The sequence below is a fragment of the Ambystoma mexicanum genome, chromosome 5p (genome assembly GCF_040938575.1).
Source record: "Ambystoma mexicanum isolate Mex_15411 chromosome 5p, UKY_AmexF1_1, whole genome shotgun sequence".
Classification (NCBI taxonomy): Eukaryota; Metazoa; Chordata; class Amphibia; order Caudata; family Ambystomatidae; genus Ambystoma; species Ambystoma mexicanum.
In genome coordinates this window covers 716,687,946-716,705,876 of record NC_090930.1, presented here as the reverse complement: position 1 = coordinate 716,705,876, position 17,931 = coordinate 716,687,946, and the positions used below count along the sequence as shown (strand labels likewise).

The 17,931-nt window shown below is 54.5% G+C and overlaps 17 non-coding genes across 17 annotated transcripts; 8 read left to right on the top strand and 9 right to left on the bottom strand.

Annotated features, from left to right (window-relative positions):
- The first annotated feature begins 827 nt into the window (after nucleotides 1-827).
- On the top strand, nucleotides 828-910 carry TRNAL-UAA (transfer RNA leucine (anticodon UAA)). The gene has a single exon. It is a non-coding gene; the product is annotated as a tRNA-Leu (tRNA).
- Nucleotides 911-1,837: 927 nt separating this feature from the next.
- Nucleotides 1,838-1,909, bottom strand: TRNAE-CUC (transfer RNA glutamic acid (anticodon CUC)). The gene has a single exon. It is a non-coding gene; the product is annotated as a tRNA-Glu (tRNA).
- Nucleotides 1,910-2,249: 340 nt separating this feature from the next.
- On the bottom strand, nucleotides 2,250-2,321 carry TRNAE-CUC (transfer RNA glutamic acid (anticodon CUC)). Its single transcript has one exon. It is a non-coding gene; the product is annotated as a tRNA-Glu (tRNA).
- An 890-nt stretch (nucleotides 2,322-3,211) lies between these two features.
- On the top strand, nucleotides 3,212-3,294 carry TRNAL-UAA (transfer RNA leucine (anticodon UAA)). The gene has a single exon. It is a non-coding gene; the product is annotated as a tRNA-Leu (tRNA).
- A 904-nt stretch (nucleotides 3,295-4,198) lies between these two features.
- On the bottom strand, nucleotides 4,199-4,270 carry TRNAE-CUC (transfer RNA glutamic acid (anticodon CUC)). The gene has a single exon. It is a non-coding gene; the product is annotated as a tRNA-Glu (tRNA).
- A 1,292-nt stretch (nucleotides 4,271-5,562) lies between these two features.
- On the top strand, nucleotides 5,563-5,645 carry TRNAL-UAA (transfer RNA leucine (anticodon UAA)). The gene has a single exon. It is a non-coding gene; the product is annotated as a tRNA-Leu (tRNA).
- A 1,304-nt stretch (nucleotides 5,646-6,949) lies between these two features.
- TRNAE-CUC (transfer RNA glutamic acid (anticodon CUC)) lies at nucleotides 6,950-7,021 on the bottom strand. The gene has a single exon. It is a non-coding gene; the product is annotated as a tRNA-Glu (tRNA).
- An 890-nt stretch (nucleotides 7,022-7,911) lies between these two features.
- TRNAL-UAA (transfer RNA leucine (anticodon UAA)) lies at nucleotides 7,912-7,994 on the top strand. The gene has a single exon. It is a non-coding gene; the product is annotated as a tRNA-Leu (tRNA).
- Nucleotides 7,995-9,298: 1,304 nt separating this feature from the next.
- Nucleotides 9,299-9,370, bottom strand: TRNAE-CUC (transfer RNA glutamic acid (anticodon CUC)). The gene has a single exon. It is a non-coding gene; the product is annotated as a tRNA-Glu (tRNA).
- Nucleotides 9,371-10,260: 890 nt separating this feature from the next.
- TRNAL-UAA (transfer RNA leucine (anticodon UAA)) lies at nucleotides 10,261-10,343 on the top strand. Its single transcript has one exon. It is a non-coding gene; the product is annotated as a tRNA-Leu (tRNA).
- A 904-nt stretch (nucleotides 10,344-11,247) lies between these two features.
- Nucleotides 11,248-11,319, bottom strand: TRNAE-CUC (transfer RNA glutamic acid (anticodon CUC)). The gene has a single exon. It is a non-coding gene; the product is annotated as a tRNA-Glu (tRNA).
- A 340-nt stretch (nucleotides 11,320-11,659) lies between these two features.
- TRNAE-CUC (transfer RNA glutamic acid (anticodon CUC)) lies at nucleotides 11,660-11,731 on the bottom strand. Its single transcript has one exon. It is a non-coding gene; the product is annotated as a tRNA-Glu (tRNA).
- Nucleotides 11,732-12,621: 890 nt separating this feature from the next.
- Nucleotides 12,622-12,704, top strand: TRNAL-UAA (transfer RNA leucine (anticodon UAA)). Its single transcript has one exon. It is a non-coding gene; the product is annotated as a tRNA-Leu (tRNA).
- A 904-nt stretch (nucleotides 12,705-13,608) lies between these two features.
- On the bottom strand, nucleotides 13,609-13,680 carry TRNAE-CUC (transfer RNA glutamic acid (anticodon CUC)). The gene has a single exon. It is a non-coding gene; the product is annotated as a tRNA-Glu (tRNA).
- A 1,292-nt stretch (nucleotides 13,681-14,972) lies between these two features.
- Nucleotides 14,973-15,055, top strand: TRNAL-UAA (transfer RNA leucine (anticodon UAA)). The gene has a single exon. It is a non-coding gene; the product is annotated as a tRNA-Leu (tRNA).
- Nucleotides 15,056-16,359: 1,304 nt separating this feature from the next.
- Nucleotides 16,360-16,431, bottom strand: TRNAE-CUC (transfer RNA glutamic acid (anticodon CUC)). The gene has a single exon. It is a non-coding gene; the product is annotated as a tRNA-Glu (tRNA).
- Nucleotides 16,432-17,321: 890 nt separating this feature from the next.
- On the top strand, nucleotides 17,322-17,404 carry TRNAL-UAA (transfer RNA leucine (anticodon UAA)). The gene has a single exon. It is a non-coding gene; the product is annotated as a tRNA-Leu (tRNA).
- The last annotated feature ends 527 nt before the right edge of the window (nucleotides 17,405-17,931 follow it).

Sequence of the window (17,931 nt, the reverse complement as noted above, 5' to 3'; positions counted from 1 at the left end):
CTACAATGGGCACCAGTGCCTGCAGGTCTTCGGGGGCCGTTTCTGCTAATAAATAAATAAATAAAGAAATAAAGAAAGAAAGAAAGAAAGAAAACAAAAACACTTGTGATGGTCTGCGAAAAGGGGAGCTTAGAGATTGAAGACAGCATCACTTTGGGAACGTTTGCGCTTTCACTTCCAAGCGCTGATATTCCTGTCTTGCTCTCCTGAAAGGACAGCCTTCCTCGCTATGAGCTTTTGTGGGTCAGTGCTGAAGCTCCCCCTAGAGGCTGCCGCTGAAGATGCACACTCACAACTAACCCTCCTTAGGAGAACTGCTTCGTGGGAGAGCACGTTTATTAAAAGGCGGCAGGCCATGATTGCCTGCGAGACACAGCAGGGTTACCATGCAGAGTTCAAAGGGGGCTTTGCTTGTACAGCAAGTGCCGGAGGGCAAGAAGGGATGACATAGGAGCTGCCCTTTTTTCGGGCTCGCACACCAAGGCCTGCACCAGCCTTCGAGGCTCAGCCTGCGTCTGGACTGCCCTAGACCACCTTTACTCAAAGCACACACTCTGGTCGGGGACTCGAAGCCAGGCCCGTGGCAGTGAAAGCACCAAATCCTCACCACTAGGCCACCGGGGAAACGACTGCAGCACCCGGGAGGTTTCCGCAACCGTACTTGCAGTCAGCTGGAGGCTATTGTAATGCTGTTAAGTGAGAGACGTTTGCCGCTCGCAAGCCAATTCCATCCAACCTCCTGCAGGGGGCACTCTGGGCTGGTTTTCCACTTGTTCGCCTGCTGCTGAAACAGCAAAGATTCAATTCGAAGCCCTTTGCAGCAGCTCACCAGGATGGCCGAGTGGTTAAGGCGTTGGACTTAAGATCCAATGGACAAGTGTCCGCGTGGGTTCGAGCCCCACTCCTGGTACAGGTTTTTACTCTTCTTACCTAAATGCGGCAGCAGCTTCGCACAAGCCCTTTCCTGCTGTCTGTAGGCAGTGCCCCTACCTCAAAGCCCTGAGGCTTGAGTTCACCTGAAAAGAGCAACAAGGAATCGTTGCCCGTAGACTCTTTTCCTGGAAAACCTTTGCATTTTTGTACCATGTCCCTCGCATCCCAAGCTTAAGCCGCCAAAGTTGGCAGAGCTTGTGCAACCCCGCCAACAGCCCTACCACCCCAAAAGAAAATTGGGCAGGGATTCCCGCCTCCGCTTCCTCACGGCTTCCGAAACGGGCTTCCAAACGGGCTTCCAAACGGGCGATGCCCTGACGGGTCAGCCAGTCACCGTCTAGGCCCGGTACACCCCTGTGAATAATAGAGCGTCCAACCTCAAATCAGGCTACAGGGCCCTTCAGCCCATAGAAGGAGAACCTGTCAACAAACGGGGCGAGGGCAATGCTCGGGCCCCTTGCGAAGCCTTTGCCAAGCTCCAAAGGCTGCACTTTCCCAGCAGACCACAGCTCTGTATGCAAATCAAGCAGCTACGACCCCTCCCTCCCCTGCTTTTCTCCTCCAAACCGGTACGCAACCATTTCTGCAGCCCTCTGCCCCAGGGTCCCGGGCAAGGTCTTGGTCTGATGAGGCTAGGGATGGTGGGCGAGCTCGGCTTTGGCAGGGCGACAGGACTAATATTTTCTCTACAGCTTTGGAAGAAAGAAAGCTTCCTTTTTGGGGCACAGGCCCACTTCTAGCGGCGACAGCTTCCGGTAAGGGACCATGCTGAAAAGATGCTTGGAGTTACCGCCAGGGGAGCCACGCCGCTATTGCCTGTGAGTGAAGCTACATTTGAAAGAAATATTTTTTGAGACGCAGTTGTTTGAATTTCTGTAAAAATGTCATTCAGTAAAAGCCTCTCTTCCCTGACCGGGAATCGAACCCGGGCCGCGGCGGTGAGAGCGCCGAATCCTAACCACTAGACCACCAGGGAGACCGCTGGACAACTCGGGAAGGCCGGGCAGTGGTGTCCGAGTGCACAATGCCTGCAGGTGCCTCAAAGGCCAGTCCATTGGGGGACTGGGAAGAGAGGGGGAGGGCCGAGCAGATAGGTTCTCTCCAGCGGTGAAAAAGGAAGCTGCCTTTTTTGCGTCAAGGGCAGTCTTTCCGCAGCGACAGGAGAATGAATGGGACTCTGCCATAAACACGTTTTGCGTCGCGCTGAGGGCACTTCCTCCATTTTGTGCACGCAAATCTGCATCTGGGAGCAAGATTTCCGGTCGCCAGTTAACTGCATTGCTGTAAATAAAAATGTCAGTTGTTAAAAGAGCTCCTTCCCTGACCGGGAATCGAACCCGGGCCGCGGTGGTGAGAGCGCCGAATCCTAACCACTAGACCACCAGGGACGGTGGGTGCACCCCGTTGCGTGTCGCTCAGATGGTGGCGTCCGAGTCCAAAGGCTGAGGGCCTCTGCTACAATGGGCACCAGTGCCTGCAGGTCTTCGGGGGCCGTTTCTGCTAATAAATAAAGAAATAAAGAAAGAAAGAAAGAAAGAAAGAAAACAAAAACACTTGTGATGGTCTGCGAAAAGGGGAGCTTAGAGATTGAAGACAGCATCACTTTGGGAACGTTTGCGCTTTCACTTCCAAGCGCTGATATTCCTGTCTTGCTCTCCTGAAAGGACAGCCTTCCTCGCTATGAGCTTTTGTGGGTCAGTGCTGAAGCTCCCCCTAGAGGCTGCCGCTGAAGATGCACACTCACAACTAACCCTCCTTAGGAGAACTGCTTCGTGGGAGAGCACGTTTATTAAAAGGCGGCAGGCCATGATTGCCTGCGAGACACAGCAGGGTTACCATGCAGAGTTCAAAGGGGGCTTTGCTTGTACAGCAAGTGCCGGAGGGCAAGAAGGGATGACATAGGAGCTGCCCTTTTTTCGGGCTCGCACACCAAGGCCTGCACCAGCCTTCGAGGCTCAGCCTGCCTCTGGACTGCCCTAGACCACCTTTACTCAAAGCACACACTCTGGTCGGGGACTCGAAGCCAGGCCCGTGGCAGTGAAAGCACCAAATCCTCACCACTAGGCCACCGGGGAAACGACTGCAGCACCCGGGAGGTTTCCGCAACCGTACTTGCAGTCAGCTGGAGGCTATTGTAATGCTGTTAAGTGAGAGACGTTTGCCGCTCGCAAGCCAATTCCATCCAACCTCCTGCAGGGGGCACTCTGGGCTGGTTTTCCACTTGTTCGCCTGCTGCTGAAACAGCAAAGATTCAATTCGAAGCCCTTTGCAGCAGCTCACCAGGATGGCCGAGTGGTTAAGGCGTTGGACTTAAGATCCAATGGACAAGTGTCCGCGTGGGTTCGAGCCCCACTCCTGGTACAGGTTTTTACTCTTCTTACCTAAATGCGGCAGCAGCTTCGCACAAGCCCTTTCCTGCTGTCTGTAGGCAGTGCCCCTACCTCAAAGCCCTGAGGCTTGAGTTCACCTGAAAAGAGCAACAAGGAATTGTTGCCCGTAGACTCTTTTCCTGGAAAACCTTTGCATTTTTGTACCATGTCCCTCGCATCCCAAGCTTAAGCCGCCAAAGTTGGCAGAGCTTGTGCAACCCCGCCAACAGCCCTACCACCCCAAAAGAAAATTGGGCAGGGATTCCCGCCTCCGCTTCCGAAACGGGCTTCCAAACGGGCGATGCCCTGACGGGTCAGCCAGTCACCGTCTAGGCCCGGTACACCCCTGTGAATAATAGAGCGTCCAACCTCAAATCAGGCTACAGGGCCCTTCAGCCCATAGAAGGAGAACCTGTCAACAAACGGGGCGAGGGCAATGCTCGGGCCCCTTGCGAAGCCTTTGCCAAGCTCCAAAGGCTGCACTTTCCCAGCAGACCACAGCTCTGTATGCAAATCAAGCAGCTACGACCCCTCCCTCCCCTGCTTTTCTCCTCCAAACCGGTACGCAACCATTTCTGCAGCCCTCTGCCCCAGGGTCCCGGGCAAGGTCTTGGTCTGATGAGGCTAGGGATGGTGGGCGAGCTCGGCTTTGGCAGGGCGACAGGACTAATATTTTCTCTACAGCTTTGGAAGAAAGAAAGCTTCCTTTTTGGGGCACAGGCCCACTTCTAGCGGCGACAGCTTCCGGTAAGGGACCATGCTGAAAAGATGCTTGGAGTTACCGCCAGGGGAGCCACGCCGCTATTGCCTGTGAGTGAAGCTACATTTGAAAGAAATATTTTTTGAGACGCAGTTGTTTGAATTTCTGTAAAAATGTCATTCAGTAAAAGCCTCTCTTCCCTGACCGGGAATCGAACCCGGGCCGCGGCGGTGAGAGCGCCGAATCCTAACCACTAGACCACCAGGGAGACCGCTGGACAGCTCGGGAAGGCCGGGCAGTGGTGTCCGAGTGCACAATGCCTGCAGGTGCCTCAAAGGCCAGTCCATTGGGGGACTGGGAAGAGAGGGGGAGGGCCGAGCAGATAGGTTCTCTCCAGCGGTGAAAAAGGAAGCTGCCTTTTTTGCGTCAAGGGCAGTCTTTCCGCAGCGACAGGAGAATGAATGGGACTCTGCCATAAACACGTTTTGCGTCGCGCTGAGGGCACTTCCTCCATTTTGTGCACGCAAATCTGCATCTGGGAGCAAGATTTCCGGTCGCCAGTTAACTGCATTGCTGTAAATAAAAATGTCAGTTGTTAAAAGAGCTCCTTCCCTGACCGGGAATCGAACCCGGGCCGCGGAATCCTAACCACTAGACCACCAGGGACGGTGGGTGCACCCCGTTGCGTGTCGCTCAGATGGTGGCGTCCGAGTCCAAAGGCTGAGGGCCTCTGCTACAATGGGCACCAGTGCCTGCAGGTCTTCGGGGGCCGTTTCTGCTAATAAATAAATAAATAAAGAAATAAAGAAAGAAAGAAAGAAAGAAAACAAAAACACTTGTGATGGTCTGCGAAAAGGGGAGCTTAGAGATTGAAGACAGCATCACTTTGGGAACGTTTGCGCTTTCACTTCCAAGCGCTGATATTCCTGTCTTGCTCTCCTGAAAGGACAGCCTTCCTCGCTATGAGCTTTTGTGGGTCAGTGCTGAAGCTCCCCCTAGAGGCTGCCGCTGAAGATGCACACTCACAACTAACCCTCCTTAGGAGAACTGCTTCGTGGGAGAGCACGTTTATTAAAAGGCGGCAGGCCATGATTGCCTGCGAGACACAGCAGGGTTACCATGCAGAGTTCAAAGGGGGCTTTGCTTGTACAGCAAGTGCCGGAGGGCAAGAAGGGATGACATAGGAGCTGCCCTTTTTTCGGGCTCGCACACCAAGGCCTGCACCAGCCTTCGAGGCTCAGCCTGCCTCTGGACTGCCCTAGACCACCTTTACTCAAAGCACACACTCTGGTCGGGGACTCGAAGCCAGGCCCGTGGCAGTGAAAGCACCAAATCCTCACCACTAGGCCACCGGGGAAACGACTGCAGCACCCGGGAGGTTTCCGCAACCGTACTTGCAGTCAGCTGGAGGCTATTGTAATGCTGTTAAGTGAGAGACGTTTGCCGCTCGCAAGCCAATTCCATCCAACCTCCTGCAGGGGGCACTCTGGGCTGGTTTTCCACTTGTTCGCCTGCTGCTGAAACAGCAAAGATTCAATTCGAAGCCCTTTGCAGCAGCTCACCAGGATGGCCGAGTGGTTAAGGCGTTGGACTTAAGATCCAATGGACAAGTGTCTGCGTGGGTTCGAGCCCCACTCCTGGTACAGGTTTTTACTCTTCTTACCTAAATGCGGCAGCAGCTTCGCACAAGCCCTTTCCTGCTGTCTGTAGGCAGTGCCCCTACCTCAAAGCCCTGAGGCTTGAGTTCACCTGAAAAGAGCAACAAGGAATCGTTGCCCGTAGACTCTTTTCCTGGAAAACCTTTGCATTTTTGTACCATGTCCCTCGCATCCCAAGCTTAAGCCGCCAAAGTTGGCAGAGCTTGTGCAACCCCGCCAACAGCCCTACCACCCCAAAAGAAAATTGGGCAGGGATTCCCGCCTCCGCTTCCGAAACGGGCTTCCAAACGGGCGATGCCCTGACGGGTCAGCCAGTCACCGTCTAGGCCCGGTACACCCCTGTGAATAATAGAGCGTCCAACCTCAAATCAGGCTACAGGGCCCTTCAGCCCATAGAAGGAGAACCTGTCAACAAACGGGGCGAGGGCAATGCTCGGGCCCCTTGCGAAGCCTTTGCCAAGCTCCAAAGGCTGCACTTTCCCAGCAGACCACAGCTCTGTATGCAAATCAAGCAGCTACGACCCCTCCCTCCCCTGCTTTTCTCCTCCAAACCGGTACGCAACCATTTCTGCAGCCCTCTGCCCCAGGGTCCCGGGCAAGGTCTTGGTCTGATGAGGCTAGGGATGGTGGGCGAGCTCGGCTTTGGCAGGGCGACAGGACTAATATTTTCTCTACAGCTTTGGAAGAAAGAAAGCTTCCTTTTTGGGGCACAGGCCCACTTCTAGCGGCGACAGCTTCCGGTAAGGGACCATGCTGAAAAGATGCTTGGAGTTACCGCCAGGGGAGCCACGCCGCTATTGCCTGTGAGTGAAGCTACATTTGAAAGAAATATTTTTTGAGACGCAGTTGTTTGAATTTCTGTAAAAATGTCATTCAGTAAAAGCCTCTCTTCCCTGACCGGGAATCGAACCCGGGCCGCGCCGAATCCTAACCACTAGACCACCAGGGAGACCGCTGGACAACTCGGGAAGGCCGGGCAGTGGTGTCCGAGTGCACAATGCCTGCAGGTGCCTCAAAGGCCAGTCCATTGGGGGACTGGGAAGAGAGGGGGAGGGCCGAGCAGATAGGTTCTCTCCAGCGGTGAAAAAGGAAGCTGCCTTTTTTGCGTCAAGGGCAGTCTTTCCGCAGCGACAGGAGAATGAATGGGACTCTGCCATAAACACGTTTTGCGTCGCGCTGAGGGCACTTCCTCCATTTTGTGCACGCAAATCTGCATCTGGGAGCAAGATTTCCGGTCGCCAGTTAACTGCATTGCTGTAAATAAAAATGTCAGTTGTTAAAAGAGCTCCTTCCCTGACCGGGAATCGAACCCAGGCCGCGGCGGTGAGAGCGCCGAATCCTAACCACTAGACCACCAGGGACGGTGGGTGCACCCCGTTGCGTGTCGCTCAGATGGTGGCGTCCGAGTCCAAAGGCTGAGGGCCTCTGCTACAATGGGCACCAGTGCCTGCAGGTCTTCGGGGGCCGTTTCTGCTAATAAATAAAGAAATAAAGAAAGAAAGAAAGAAAGAAAGAAAACAAAAACACTTGTGATGGTCTGCGAAAAGGGGAGCTTAGAGATTGAAGACAGCATCACTTTGGGAACGTTTGCGCTTTCACTTCCAAGCGCTGATATTCCTGTCTTGCTCTCCTGAAAGGACAGCCTTCCTCGCTATGAGCTTTTGTGGGTCAGTGCTGAAGCTCCCCCTAGAGGCTGCCGCTGAAGATGCACACTCACAACTAACCCTCCTTAGGAGAACTGCTTCGTGGGAGAGCACGTTTATTAAAAGGCGGCAGGCCATGATTGCCTGCGAGACACAGCAGGGTTACCATGCAGAGTTCAAAGGGGGCTTTGCTTGTACAGCAAGTGCCGGAGGGCAAGAAGGGATGACATAGGAGCTGCCCTTTTTTCGGGCTCGCACACCAAGGCCTGCACCAGCCTTCGAGGCTCAGCCTGCCTCTGGACTGCCCTAGACCACCTTTACTCAAAGCACACACTCTGGTCGGGGACTCGAAGCCAGGCCCGTGGCAGTGAAAGCACCAAATCCTCACCACTAGGCCACCGGGGAAACGACTGCAGCACCCGGGAGGTTTCCGCAACCGTACTTGCAGTCAGCTGGAGGCTATTGTAATGCTGTTAAGTGAGAGACGTTTGCCGCTCGCAAGCCAATTCCATCCAACCTCCTGCAGGGGGCACTCTGGGCTGGTTTTCCACTTGTTCGCCTGCTGCTGAAACAGCAAAGATTCAATTCGAAGCCCTTTGCAGCAGCTCACCAGGATGGCCGAGTGGTTAAGGCGCTGGACTTAAGATCCAATGGACAAGTGTCTGCGTGGGTTCGAGCCCCACTCCTGGTACAGGTTTTTACTCTTCTTACCTAAATGCGGCAGCAGCTTCGCACAAGCCCTTTCCTGCTGTCTGTAGGCAGTGCCCCTACCTCAAAGCCCTGAGGCTTGAGTTCACCTGAAAAGAGCAACAAGGAATCGTTGCCCGTAGACTCTTTTCCTGGAAAACCTTTGCATTTTTGTACCATGTCCCTCGCATCCCAAGCTTAAGCCGCCAAAGTTGGCAGAGCTTGTGCAACCCCGCCAACAGCCCTACCACCCCAAAAGAAAATTGGGCAGGGATTCCCGCCTCCGCTTCCGAAACGGGCTTCCAAACGGGCGATGCCCTGACGGGTCAGCCAGTCACCGTCTAGGCCCGGTACACCCCTGTGAATAATAGAGCGTCCAACCTCAAATCAGGCTACAGGGCCCTTCAGCCCATAGAAGGAGAACCTGTCAACAAACGGGGCGAGGGCAATGCTCGGGCCCCTTGCGAAGCCTTTGCCAAGCTCCAAAGGCTGCACTTTCCCAGCAGACCACAGCTCTGTATGCAAATCAAGCAGCTACGACCCCTCCCTCCCCTGCTTTTCTCCTCCAAACCGGTACGCAACCATTTCTGCAGCCCTCTGCCCCAGGGTCCCGGGCAAGGTCTTGGTCTGATGAGGCTAGGGATGGTGGGCGAGCTCGGCTTTGGCAGGGCGACAGGACTAATATTTTCTCTACAGCTTTGGAAGAAAGAAAGCTTCCTTTTTGGGGCACAGGCCCACTTCTAGCGGCGACAGCTTCCGGTAAGGGACCATGCTGAAAAGATGCTTGGAGTTACCGCCAGGGGAGCCACGCCGCTATTGCCTGTGAGTGAAGCTACATTTGAAAGAAATATTTTTTGAGACGCAGTTGTTTGAATTTCTGTAAAAATGTCATTCAGTAAAAGCCTCTCTTCCCTGACCGGGAATCGAACCCGGGCCGCGCCGAATCCTAACCACTAGACCACCAGGGAGACCGCTGGACAACTCGGGAAGGCCGGGCAGTGGTGTCCGAGTGCACAATGCCTGCAGGTGCCTCAAAGGCCAGTCCATTGGGGGACTGGGAAGAGAGGGGGAGGGCCGAGCAGATAGGTTCTCTCCAGCGGTGAAAAAGGAAGCTGCCTTTTTTGCGTCAAGGGCAGTCTTTCCGCAGCGACAGGAGAATGAATGGGACTCTGCCATAAACACGTTTTGCGTCGCGCTGAGGGCACTTCCTCCATTTTGTGCACGCAAATCTGCATCTGGGAGCAAGATTTCCGGTCGCCAGTTAACTGCATTGCTGTAAATAAAAATGTCAGTTGTTAAAAGAGCTCCTTCCCTGACCGGGAATCGAACCCAGGCCGCGGCGGTGAGAGCGCCGAATCCTAACCACTAGACCACCAGGGACGGTGGGTGCACCCCGTTGCGTGTCGCTCAGATGGTGGCGTCCGAGTCCAAAGGCTGAGGGCCTCTGCTACAATGGGCACCAGTGCCTGCAGGTCTTCGGGGGCCGTTTCTGCTAATAAATAAAGAAATAAAGAAAGAAAGAAAGAAAGAAAGAAAACAAAAACACTTGTGATGGTCTGCGAAAAGGGGAGCTTAGAGATTGAAGACAGCATCACTTTGGGAACGTTTGCGCTTTCACTTCCAAGCGCTGATATTCCTGTCTTGCTCTCCTGAAAGGACAGCCTTCCTCGCTATGAGCTTTTGTGGGTCAGTGCTGAAGCTCCCCCTAGAGGCTGCCGCTGAAGATGCACACTCACAACTAACCCTCCTTAGGAGAACTGCTTCGTGGGAGAGCACGTTTATTAAAAGGCGGCAGGCCATGATTGCCTGCGAGACACAGCAGGGTTACCATGCAGAGTTCAAAGGGGGCTTTGCTTGTACAGCAAGTGCCGGAGGGCAAGAAGGGATGACATAGGAGCTGCCCTTTTTTCGGGCTCGCACACCAAGGCCTGCACCAGCCTTCGAGGCTCAGCCTGCCTCTGGACTGCCCTAGACCACCTTTACTCAAAGCACACACTCTGGTCGGGGACTCGAAGCCAGGCCCGTGGCAGTGAAAGCACCAAATCCTCACCACTAGGCCACCGGGGAAACGACTGCAGCACCCGGGAGGTTTCCGCAACCGTACTTGCAGTCAGCTGGAGGCTATTGTAATGCTGTTAAGTGAGAGACGTTTGCCGCTCGCAAGCCAATTCCATCCAACCTCCTGCAGGGGGCACTCTGGGCTGGTTTTCCACTTGTTCGCCTGCTGCTGAAACAGCAAAGATTCAATTCGAAGCCCTTTGCAGCAGCTCACCAGGATGGCCGAGTGGTTAAGGCGTTGGACTTAAGATCCAATGGACAAGTGTCCGCGTGGGTTCGAGCCCCACTCCTGGTACAGGTTTTTACTCTTCTTACCTAAATGCGGCAGCAGCTTCGCACAAGCCCTTTCCTGCTGTCTGTAGGCAGTGCCCCTACCTCAAAGCCCTGAGGCTTGAGTTCACCTGAAAAGAGCAACAAGGAATCGTTGCCCGTAGACTCTTTTCCTGGAAAACCTTTGCATTTTTGTACCATGTCCCTCGCATCCCAAGCTTAAGCCGCCAAAGTTGGCAGAGCTTGTGCAACCCCGCCAACAGCCCTACCACCCCAAAAGAAAATTGGGCAGGGATTCCCGCCTCCGCTTCCGAAACGGGCTTCCAAACGGGCGATGCCCTGACGGGTCAGCCAGTCACCGTCTAGGCCCGGTACACCCCTGTGAATAATAGAGCGTCCAACCTCAAATCAGGCTACAGGGCCCTTCAGCCCATAGAAGGAGAACCTGTCAACAAACGGGGCGAGGGCAATGCTCGGGCCCCTTGCGAAGCCTTTGCCAAGCTCCAAAGGCTGCACTTTCCCAGCAGACCACAGCTCTGTATGCAAATCAAGCAGCTACGACCCCTCCCTCCCCTGCTTTTCTCCTCCAAACCGGTACGCAACCATTTCTGCAGCCCTCTGCCCCAGGGTCCCGGGCAAGGTCTTGGTCTGATGAGGCTAGGGATGGTGGGCGAGCTCGGCTTTGGCAGGGCGACAGGACTAATATTTTCTCTACAGCTTTGGAAGAAAGAAAGCTTCCTTTTTGGGGCACAGGCCCACTTCTAGCGGCGACAGCTTCCGGTAAGGGACCATGCTGAAAAGATGCTTGGAGTTACCGCCAGGGGAGCCACGCCGCTATTGCCTGTGAGTGAAGCTACATTTGAAAGAAATATTTTTTGAGACGCAGTTGTTTGAATTTCTGTAAAAATGTCATTCAGTAAAAGCCTCTCTTCCCTGACCGGGAATCGAACCCGGGCCGCGGCGGTGAGAGCGCCGAATCCTAACCACTAGACCACCAGGGAGACCGCTGGACAACTCGGGAAGGCCGGGCAGTGGTGTCCGAGTGCACAATGCCTGCAGGTGCCTCAAAGGCCAGTCCATTGGGGGACTGGGAAGAGAGGGGGAGGGCCGAGCAGATAGGTTCTCTCCAGCGGTGAAAAAGGAAGCTGCCTTTTTTGCGTCAAGGGCAGTCTTTCCGCAGCGACAGGAGAATGAATGGGACTCTGCCATAAACACGTTTTGCGTCGCGCTGAGGGCACTTCCTCCATTTTGTGCACGCAAATCTGCATCTGGGAGCAAGATTTCCGGTCGCCAGTTAACTGCATTGCTGTAAATAAAAATGTCAGTTGTTAAAAGAGCTCCTTCCCTGACCGGGAATCGAACCCGGGCCGCGGTGGTGAGAGCGCCGAATCCTAACCACTAGACCACCAGGGACGGTGGGTGCACCCCGTTGCGTGTCGCTCAGATGGTGGCGTCCGAGTCCAAAGGCTGAGGGCCTCTGCTACAATGGGCACCAGTGCCTGCAGGTCTTCGGGGGCCGTTTCTGCTAATAAATAAAGAAATAAAGAAAGAAAGAAAGAAAGAAAGAAAACAAAAACACTTGTGATGGTCTGCGAAAAGGGGAGCTTAGAGATTGAAGACAGCATCACTTTGGGAACGTTTGCGCTTTCACTTCCAAGCGCTGATATTCCTGTCTTGCTCTCCTGAAAGGACAGCCTTCCTCGCTATGAGCTTTTGTGGGTCAGTGCTGAAGCTCCCCCTAGAGGCTGCCGCTGAAGATGCACACTCACAACTAACCCTCCTTAGGAGAACTGCTTCGTGGGAGAGCACGTTTATTAAAAGGCGGCAGGCCATGATTGCCTGCGAGACACAGCAGGGTTACCATGCAGAGTTCAAAGGGGGCTTTGCTTGTACAGCAAGTGCCGGAGGGCAAGAAGGGATGACATAGGAGCTGCCCTTTTTTCGGGCTCGCACACCAAGGCCTGCACCAGCCTTCGAGGCTCAGCCTGCCTCTGGACTGCCCTAGACCACCTTTACTCAAAGCACACACTCTGGTCGGGGACTCGAAGCCAGGCCCGTGGCAGTGAAAGCACCAAATCCTCACCACTAGGCCACCGGGGAAACGACTGCAGCACCCGGGAGGTTTCCGCAACCGTACTTGCAGTCAGCTGGAGGCTATTGTAATGCTGTTAAGTGAGAGACGTTTGCCGCTCGCAAGCCAATTCCATCCAACCTCCTGCAGGGGGCACTCTGGGCTGGTTTTCCACTTGTTCGCCTGCTGCTGAAACAGCAAAGATTCAATTCGAAGCCCTTTGCAGCAGCTCACCAGGATGGCCGAGTGGTTAAGGCGTTGGACTTAAGATCCAATGGACAAGTGTCCGCGTGGGTTCGAGCCCCACTCCTGGTACAGGTTTTTACTCTTCTTACCTAAATGCGGCAGCAGCTTCGCACAAGCCCTTTCCTGCTGTCTGTAGGCAGTGCCCCTACCTCAAAGCCCTGAGGCTTGAGTTCACCTGAAAAGAGCAACAAGGAATTGTTGCCCGTAGACTCTTTTCCTGGAAAACCTTTGCATTTTTGTACCATGTCCCTCGCATCCCAAGCTTAAGCCGCCAAAGTTGGCAGAGCTTGTGCAACCCCGCCAACAGCCCTACCACCCCAAAAGAAAATTGGGCAGGGATTCCCGCCTCCGCTTCCGAAACGGGCTTCCAAACGGGCGATGCCCTGACGGGTCAGCCAGTCACCGTCTAGGCCCGGTACACCCCTGTGAATAATAGAGCGTCCAACCTCAAATCAGGCTACAGGGCCCTTCAGCCCATAGAAGGAGAACCTGTCAACAAACGGGGCGAGGGCAATGCTCGGGCCCCTTGCGAAGCCTTTGCCAAGCTCCAAAGGCTGCACTTTCCCAGCAGACCACAGCTCTGTATGCAAATCAAGCAGCTACGACCCCTCCCTCCCCTGCTTTTCTCCTCCAAACCGGTACGCAACCATTTCTGCAGCCCTCTGCCCCAGGGTCCCGGGCAAGGTCTTGGTCTGATGAGGCTAGGGATGGTGGGCGAGCTCGGCTTTGGCAGGGCGACAGGACTAATATTTTCTCTACAGCTTTGGAAGAAAGAAAGCTTCCTTTTTGGGGCACAGGCCCACTTCTAGCGGCGACAGCTTCCGGTAAGGGACCATGCTGAAAAGATGCTTGGAGTTACCGCCAGGGGAGCCACGCCGCTATTGCCTGTGAGTGAAGCTACATTTGAAAGAAATATTTTTTGAGACGCAGTTGTTTGAATTTCTGTAAAAATGTCATTCAGTAAAAGCCTCTCTTCCCTGACCGGGAATCGAACCCGGGCCGCGGCGGTGAGAGCGCCGAATCCTAACCACTAGACCACCAGGGAGACCGCTGGACAGCTCGGGAAGGCCGGGCAGTGGTGTCCGAGTGCACAATGCCTGCAGGTGCCTCAAAGGCCAGTCCATTGGGGGACTGGGAAGAGAGGGGGAGGGCCGAGCAGATAGGTTCTCTCCAGCGGTGAAAAAGGAAGCTGCCTTTTTTGCGTCAAGGGCAGTCTTTCCGCAGCGACAGGAGAATGAATGGGACTCTGCCATAAACACGTTTTGCGTCGCGCTGAGGGCACTTCCTCCATTTTGTGCACGCAAATCTGCATCTGGGAGCAAGATTTCCGGTCGCCAGTTAACTGCATTGCTGTAAATAAAAATGTCAGTTGTTAAAAGAGCTCCTTCCCTGACCGGGAATCGAACCCGGGCCGCGGAATCCTAACCACTAGACCACCAGGGACGGTGGGTGCACCCCGTTGCGTGTCGCTCAGATGGTGGCGTCCGAGTCCAAAGGCTGAGGGCCTCTGCTACAATGGGCACCAGTGCCTGCAGGTCTTCGGGGGCCGTTTCTGCTAATAAATAAATAAATAAAGAAATAAAGAAAGAAAGAAAGAAAGAAAACAAAAACACTTGTGATGGTCTGCGAAAAGGGGAGCTTAGAGATTGAAGACAGCATCACTTTGGGAACGTTTGCGCTTTCACTTCCAAGCGCTGATATTCCTGTCTTGCTCTCCTGAAAGGACAGCCTTCCTCGCTATGAGCTTTTGTGGGTCAGTGCTGAAGCTCCCCCTAGAGGCTGCCGCTGAAGATGCACACTCACAACTAACCCTCCTTAGGAGAACTGCTTCGTGGGAGAGCACGTTTATTAAAAGGCGGCAGGCCATGATTGCCTGCGAGACACAGCAGGGTTACCATGCAGAGTTCAAAGGGGGCTTTGCTTGTACAGCAAGTGCCGGAGGGCAAGAAGGGATGACATAGGAGCTGCCCTTTTTTCGGGCTCGCACACCAAGGCCTGCACCAGCCTTCGAGGCTCAGCCTGCCTCTGGACTGCCCTAGACCACCTTTACTCAAAGCACACACTCTGGTCGGGGACTCGAAGCCAGGCCCGTGGCAGTGAAAGCACCAAATCCTCACCACTAGGCCACCGGGGAAACGACTGCAGCACCCGGGAGGTTTCCGCAACCGTACTTGCAGTCAGCTGGAGGCTATTGTAATGCTGTTAAGTGAGAGACGTTTGCCGCTCGCAAGCCAATTCCATCCAACCTCCTGCAGGGGGCACTCTGGGCTGGTTTTCCACTTGTTCGCCTGCTGCTGAAACAGCAAAGATTCAATTCGAAGCCCTTTGCAGCAGCTCACCAGGATGGCCGAGTGGTTAAGGCGTTGGACTTAAGATCCAATGGACAAGTGTCTGCGTGGGTTCGAGCCCCACTCCTGGTACAGGTTTTTACTCTTCTTACCTAAATGCGGCAGCAGCTTCGCACAAGCCCTTTCCTGCTGTCTGTAGGCAGTGCCCCTACCTCAAAGCCCTGAGGCTTGAGTTCACCTGAAAAGAGCAACAAGGAATCGTTGCCCGTAGACTCTTTTCCTGGAAAACCTTTGCATTTTTGTACCATGTCCCTCGCATCCCAAGCTTAAGCCGCCAAAGTTGGCAGAGCTTGTGCAACCCCGCCAACAGCCCTACCACCCCAAAAGAAAATTGGGCAGGGATTCCCGCCTCCGCTTCCGAAACGGGCTTCCAAACGGGCGATGCCCTGACGGGTCAGCCAGTCACCGTCTAGGCCCGGTACACCCCTGTGAATAATAGAGCGTCCAACCTCAAATCAGGCTACAGGGCCCTTCAGCCCATAGAAGGAGAACCTGTCAACAAACGGGGCGAGGGCAATGCTCGGGCCCCTTGCGAAGCCTTTGCCAAGCTCCAAAGGCTGCACTTTCCCAGCAGACCACAGCTCTGTATGCAAATCAAGCAGCTACGACCCCTCCCTCCCCTGCTTTTCTCCTCCAAACCGGTACGCAACCATTTCTGCAGCCCTCTGCCCCAGGGTCCCGGGCAAGGTCTTGGTCTGATGAGGCTAGGGATGGTGGGCGAGCTCGGCTTTGGCAGGGCGACAGGACTAATATTTTCTCTACAGCTTTGGAAGAAAGAAAGCTTCCTTTTTGGGGCACAGGCCCACTTCTAGCGGCGACAGCTTCCGGTAAGGGACCATGCTGAAAAGATGCTTGGAGTTACCGCCAGGGGAGCCACGCCGCTATTGCCTGTGAGTGAAGCTACATTTGAAAGAAATATTTTTTGAGACGCAGTTGTTTGAATTTCTGTAAAAATGTCATTCAGTAAAAGCCTCTCTTCCCTGACCGGGAATCGAACCCGGGCCGCGCCGAATCCTAACCACTAGACCACCAGGGAGACCGCTGGACAACTCGGGAAGGCCGGGCAGTGGTGTCCGAGTGCACAATGCCTGCAGGTGCCTCAAAGGCCAGTCCATTGGGGGACTGGGAAGAGAGGGGGAGGGCCGAGCAGATAGGTTCTCTCCAGCGGTGAAAAAGGAAGCTGCCTTTTTTGCGTCAAGGGCAGTCTTTCCGCAGCGACAGGAGAATGAATGGGACTCTGCCATAAACACGTTTTGCGTCGCGCTGAGGGCACTTCCTCCATTTTGTGCACGCAAATCTGCATCTGGGAGCAAGATTTCCGGTCGCCAGTTAACTGCATTGCTGTAAATAAAAATGTCAGTTGTTAAAAGAGCTCCTTCCCTGACCGGGAATCGAACCCAGGCCGCGGCGGTGAGAGCGCCGAATCCTAACCACTAGACCACCAGGGACGGTGGGTGCACCCCGTTGCGTGTCGCTCAGATGGTGGCGTCCGAGTCCAAAGGCTGAGGGCCTCTGCTACAATGGGCACCAGTGCCTGCAGGTCTTCGGGGGCCGTTTCTGCTAATAAATAAAGAAATAAAGAAAGAAAGAAAGAAAGAAAGAAAACAAAAACACTTGTGATGGTCTGCGAAAAGGGGAGCTTAGAGATTGAAGACAGCATCACTTTGGGAACGTTTGCGCTTTCACTTCCAAGCGCTGATATTCCTGTCTTGCTCTCCTGAAAGGACAGCCTTCCTCGCTATGAGCTTTTGTGGGTCAGTGCTGAAGCTCCCCCTAGAGGCTGCCGCTGAAGATGCACACTCACAACTAACCCTCCTTAGGAGAACTGCTTCGTGGGAGAGCACGTTTATTAAAAGGCGGCAGGCCATGATTGCCTGCGAGACACAGCAGGGTTACCATGCAGAGTTCAAAGGGGGCTTTGCTTGTACAGCAAGTGCCGGAGGGCAAGAAGGGATGACATAGGAGCTGCCCTTTTTTCGGGCTCGCACACCAAGGCCTGCACCAGCCTTCGAGGCTCAGCCTGCCTCTGGACTGCCCTAGACCACCTTTACTCAAAGCACACACTCTGGTCGGGGACTCGAAGCCAGGCCCGTGGCAGTGAAAGCACCAAATCCTCACCACTAGGCCACCGGGGAAACGACTGCAGCACCCGGGAGGTTTCCGCAACCGTACTTGCAGTCAGCTGGAGGCTATTGTAATGCTGTTAAGTGAGAGACGTTTGCCGCTCGCAAGCCAATTCCATCCAACCTCCTGCAGGGGGCACTCTGGGCTGGTTTTCCACTTGTTCGCCTGCTGCTGAAACAGCAAAGATTCAATTCGAAGCCCTTTGCAGCAGCTCACCAGGATGGCCGAGTGGTTAAGGCGCTGGACTTAAGATCCAATGGACAAGTGTCTGCGTGGGTTCGAGCCCCACTCCTGGTACAGGTTTTTACTCTTCTTACCTAAATGCGGCAGCAGCTTCGCACAAGCCCTTTCCTGCTGTCTGTAGGCAGTGCCCCTACCTCAAAGCCCTGAGGCTTGAGTTCACCTGAAAAGAGCAACAAGGAATCGTTGCCCGTAGACTCTTTTCCTGGAAAACCTTTGCATTTTTGTACCATGTCCCTCGCATCCCAAGCTTAAGCCGCCAAAGTTGGCAGAGCTTGTGCAACCCCGCCAACAGCCCTACCACCCCAAAAGAAAATTGGGCAGGGATTCCCGCCTCCGCTTCCGAAACGGGCTTCCAAACGGGCGATGCCCTGACGGGTCAGCCAGTCACCGTCTAGGCCCGGTACACCCCTGTGAATAATAGAGCGTCCAACCTCAAATCAGGCTACAGGGCCCTTCAGCCCATAGAAGGAGAACCTGTCAACAAACGGGGCGAGGGCAATGCTCGGGCCCCTTGCGAAGCCTTTGCCAAGCTCCAAAGGCTGCACTTTCCCAGCAGACCACAGCTCTGTATGCAAATCAAG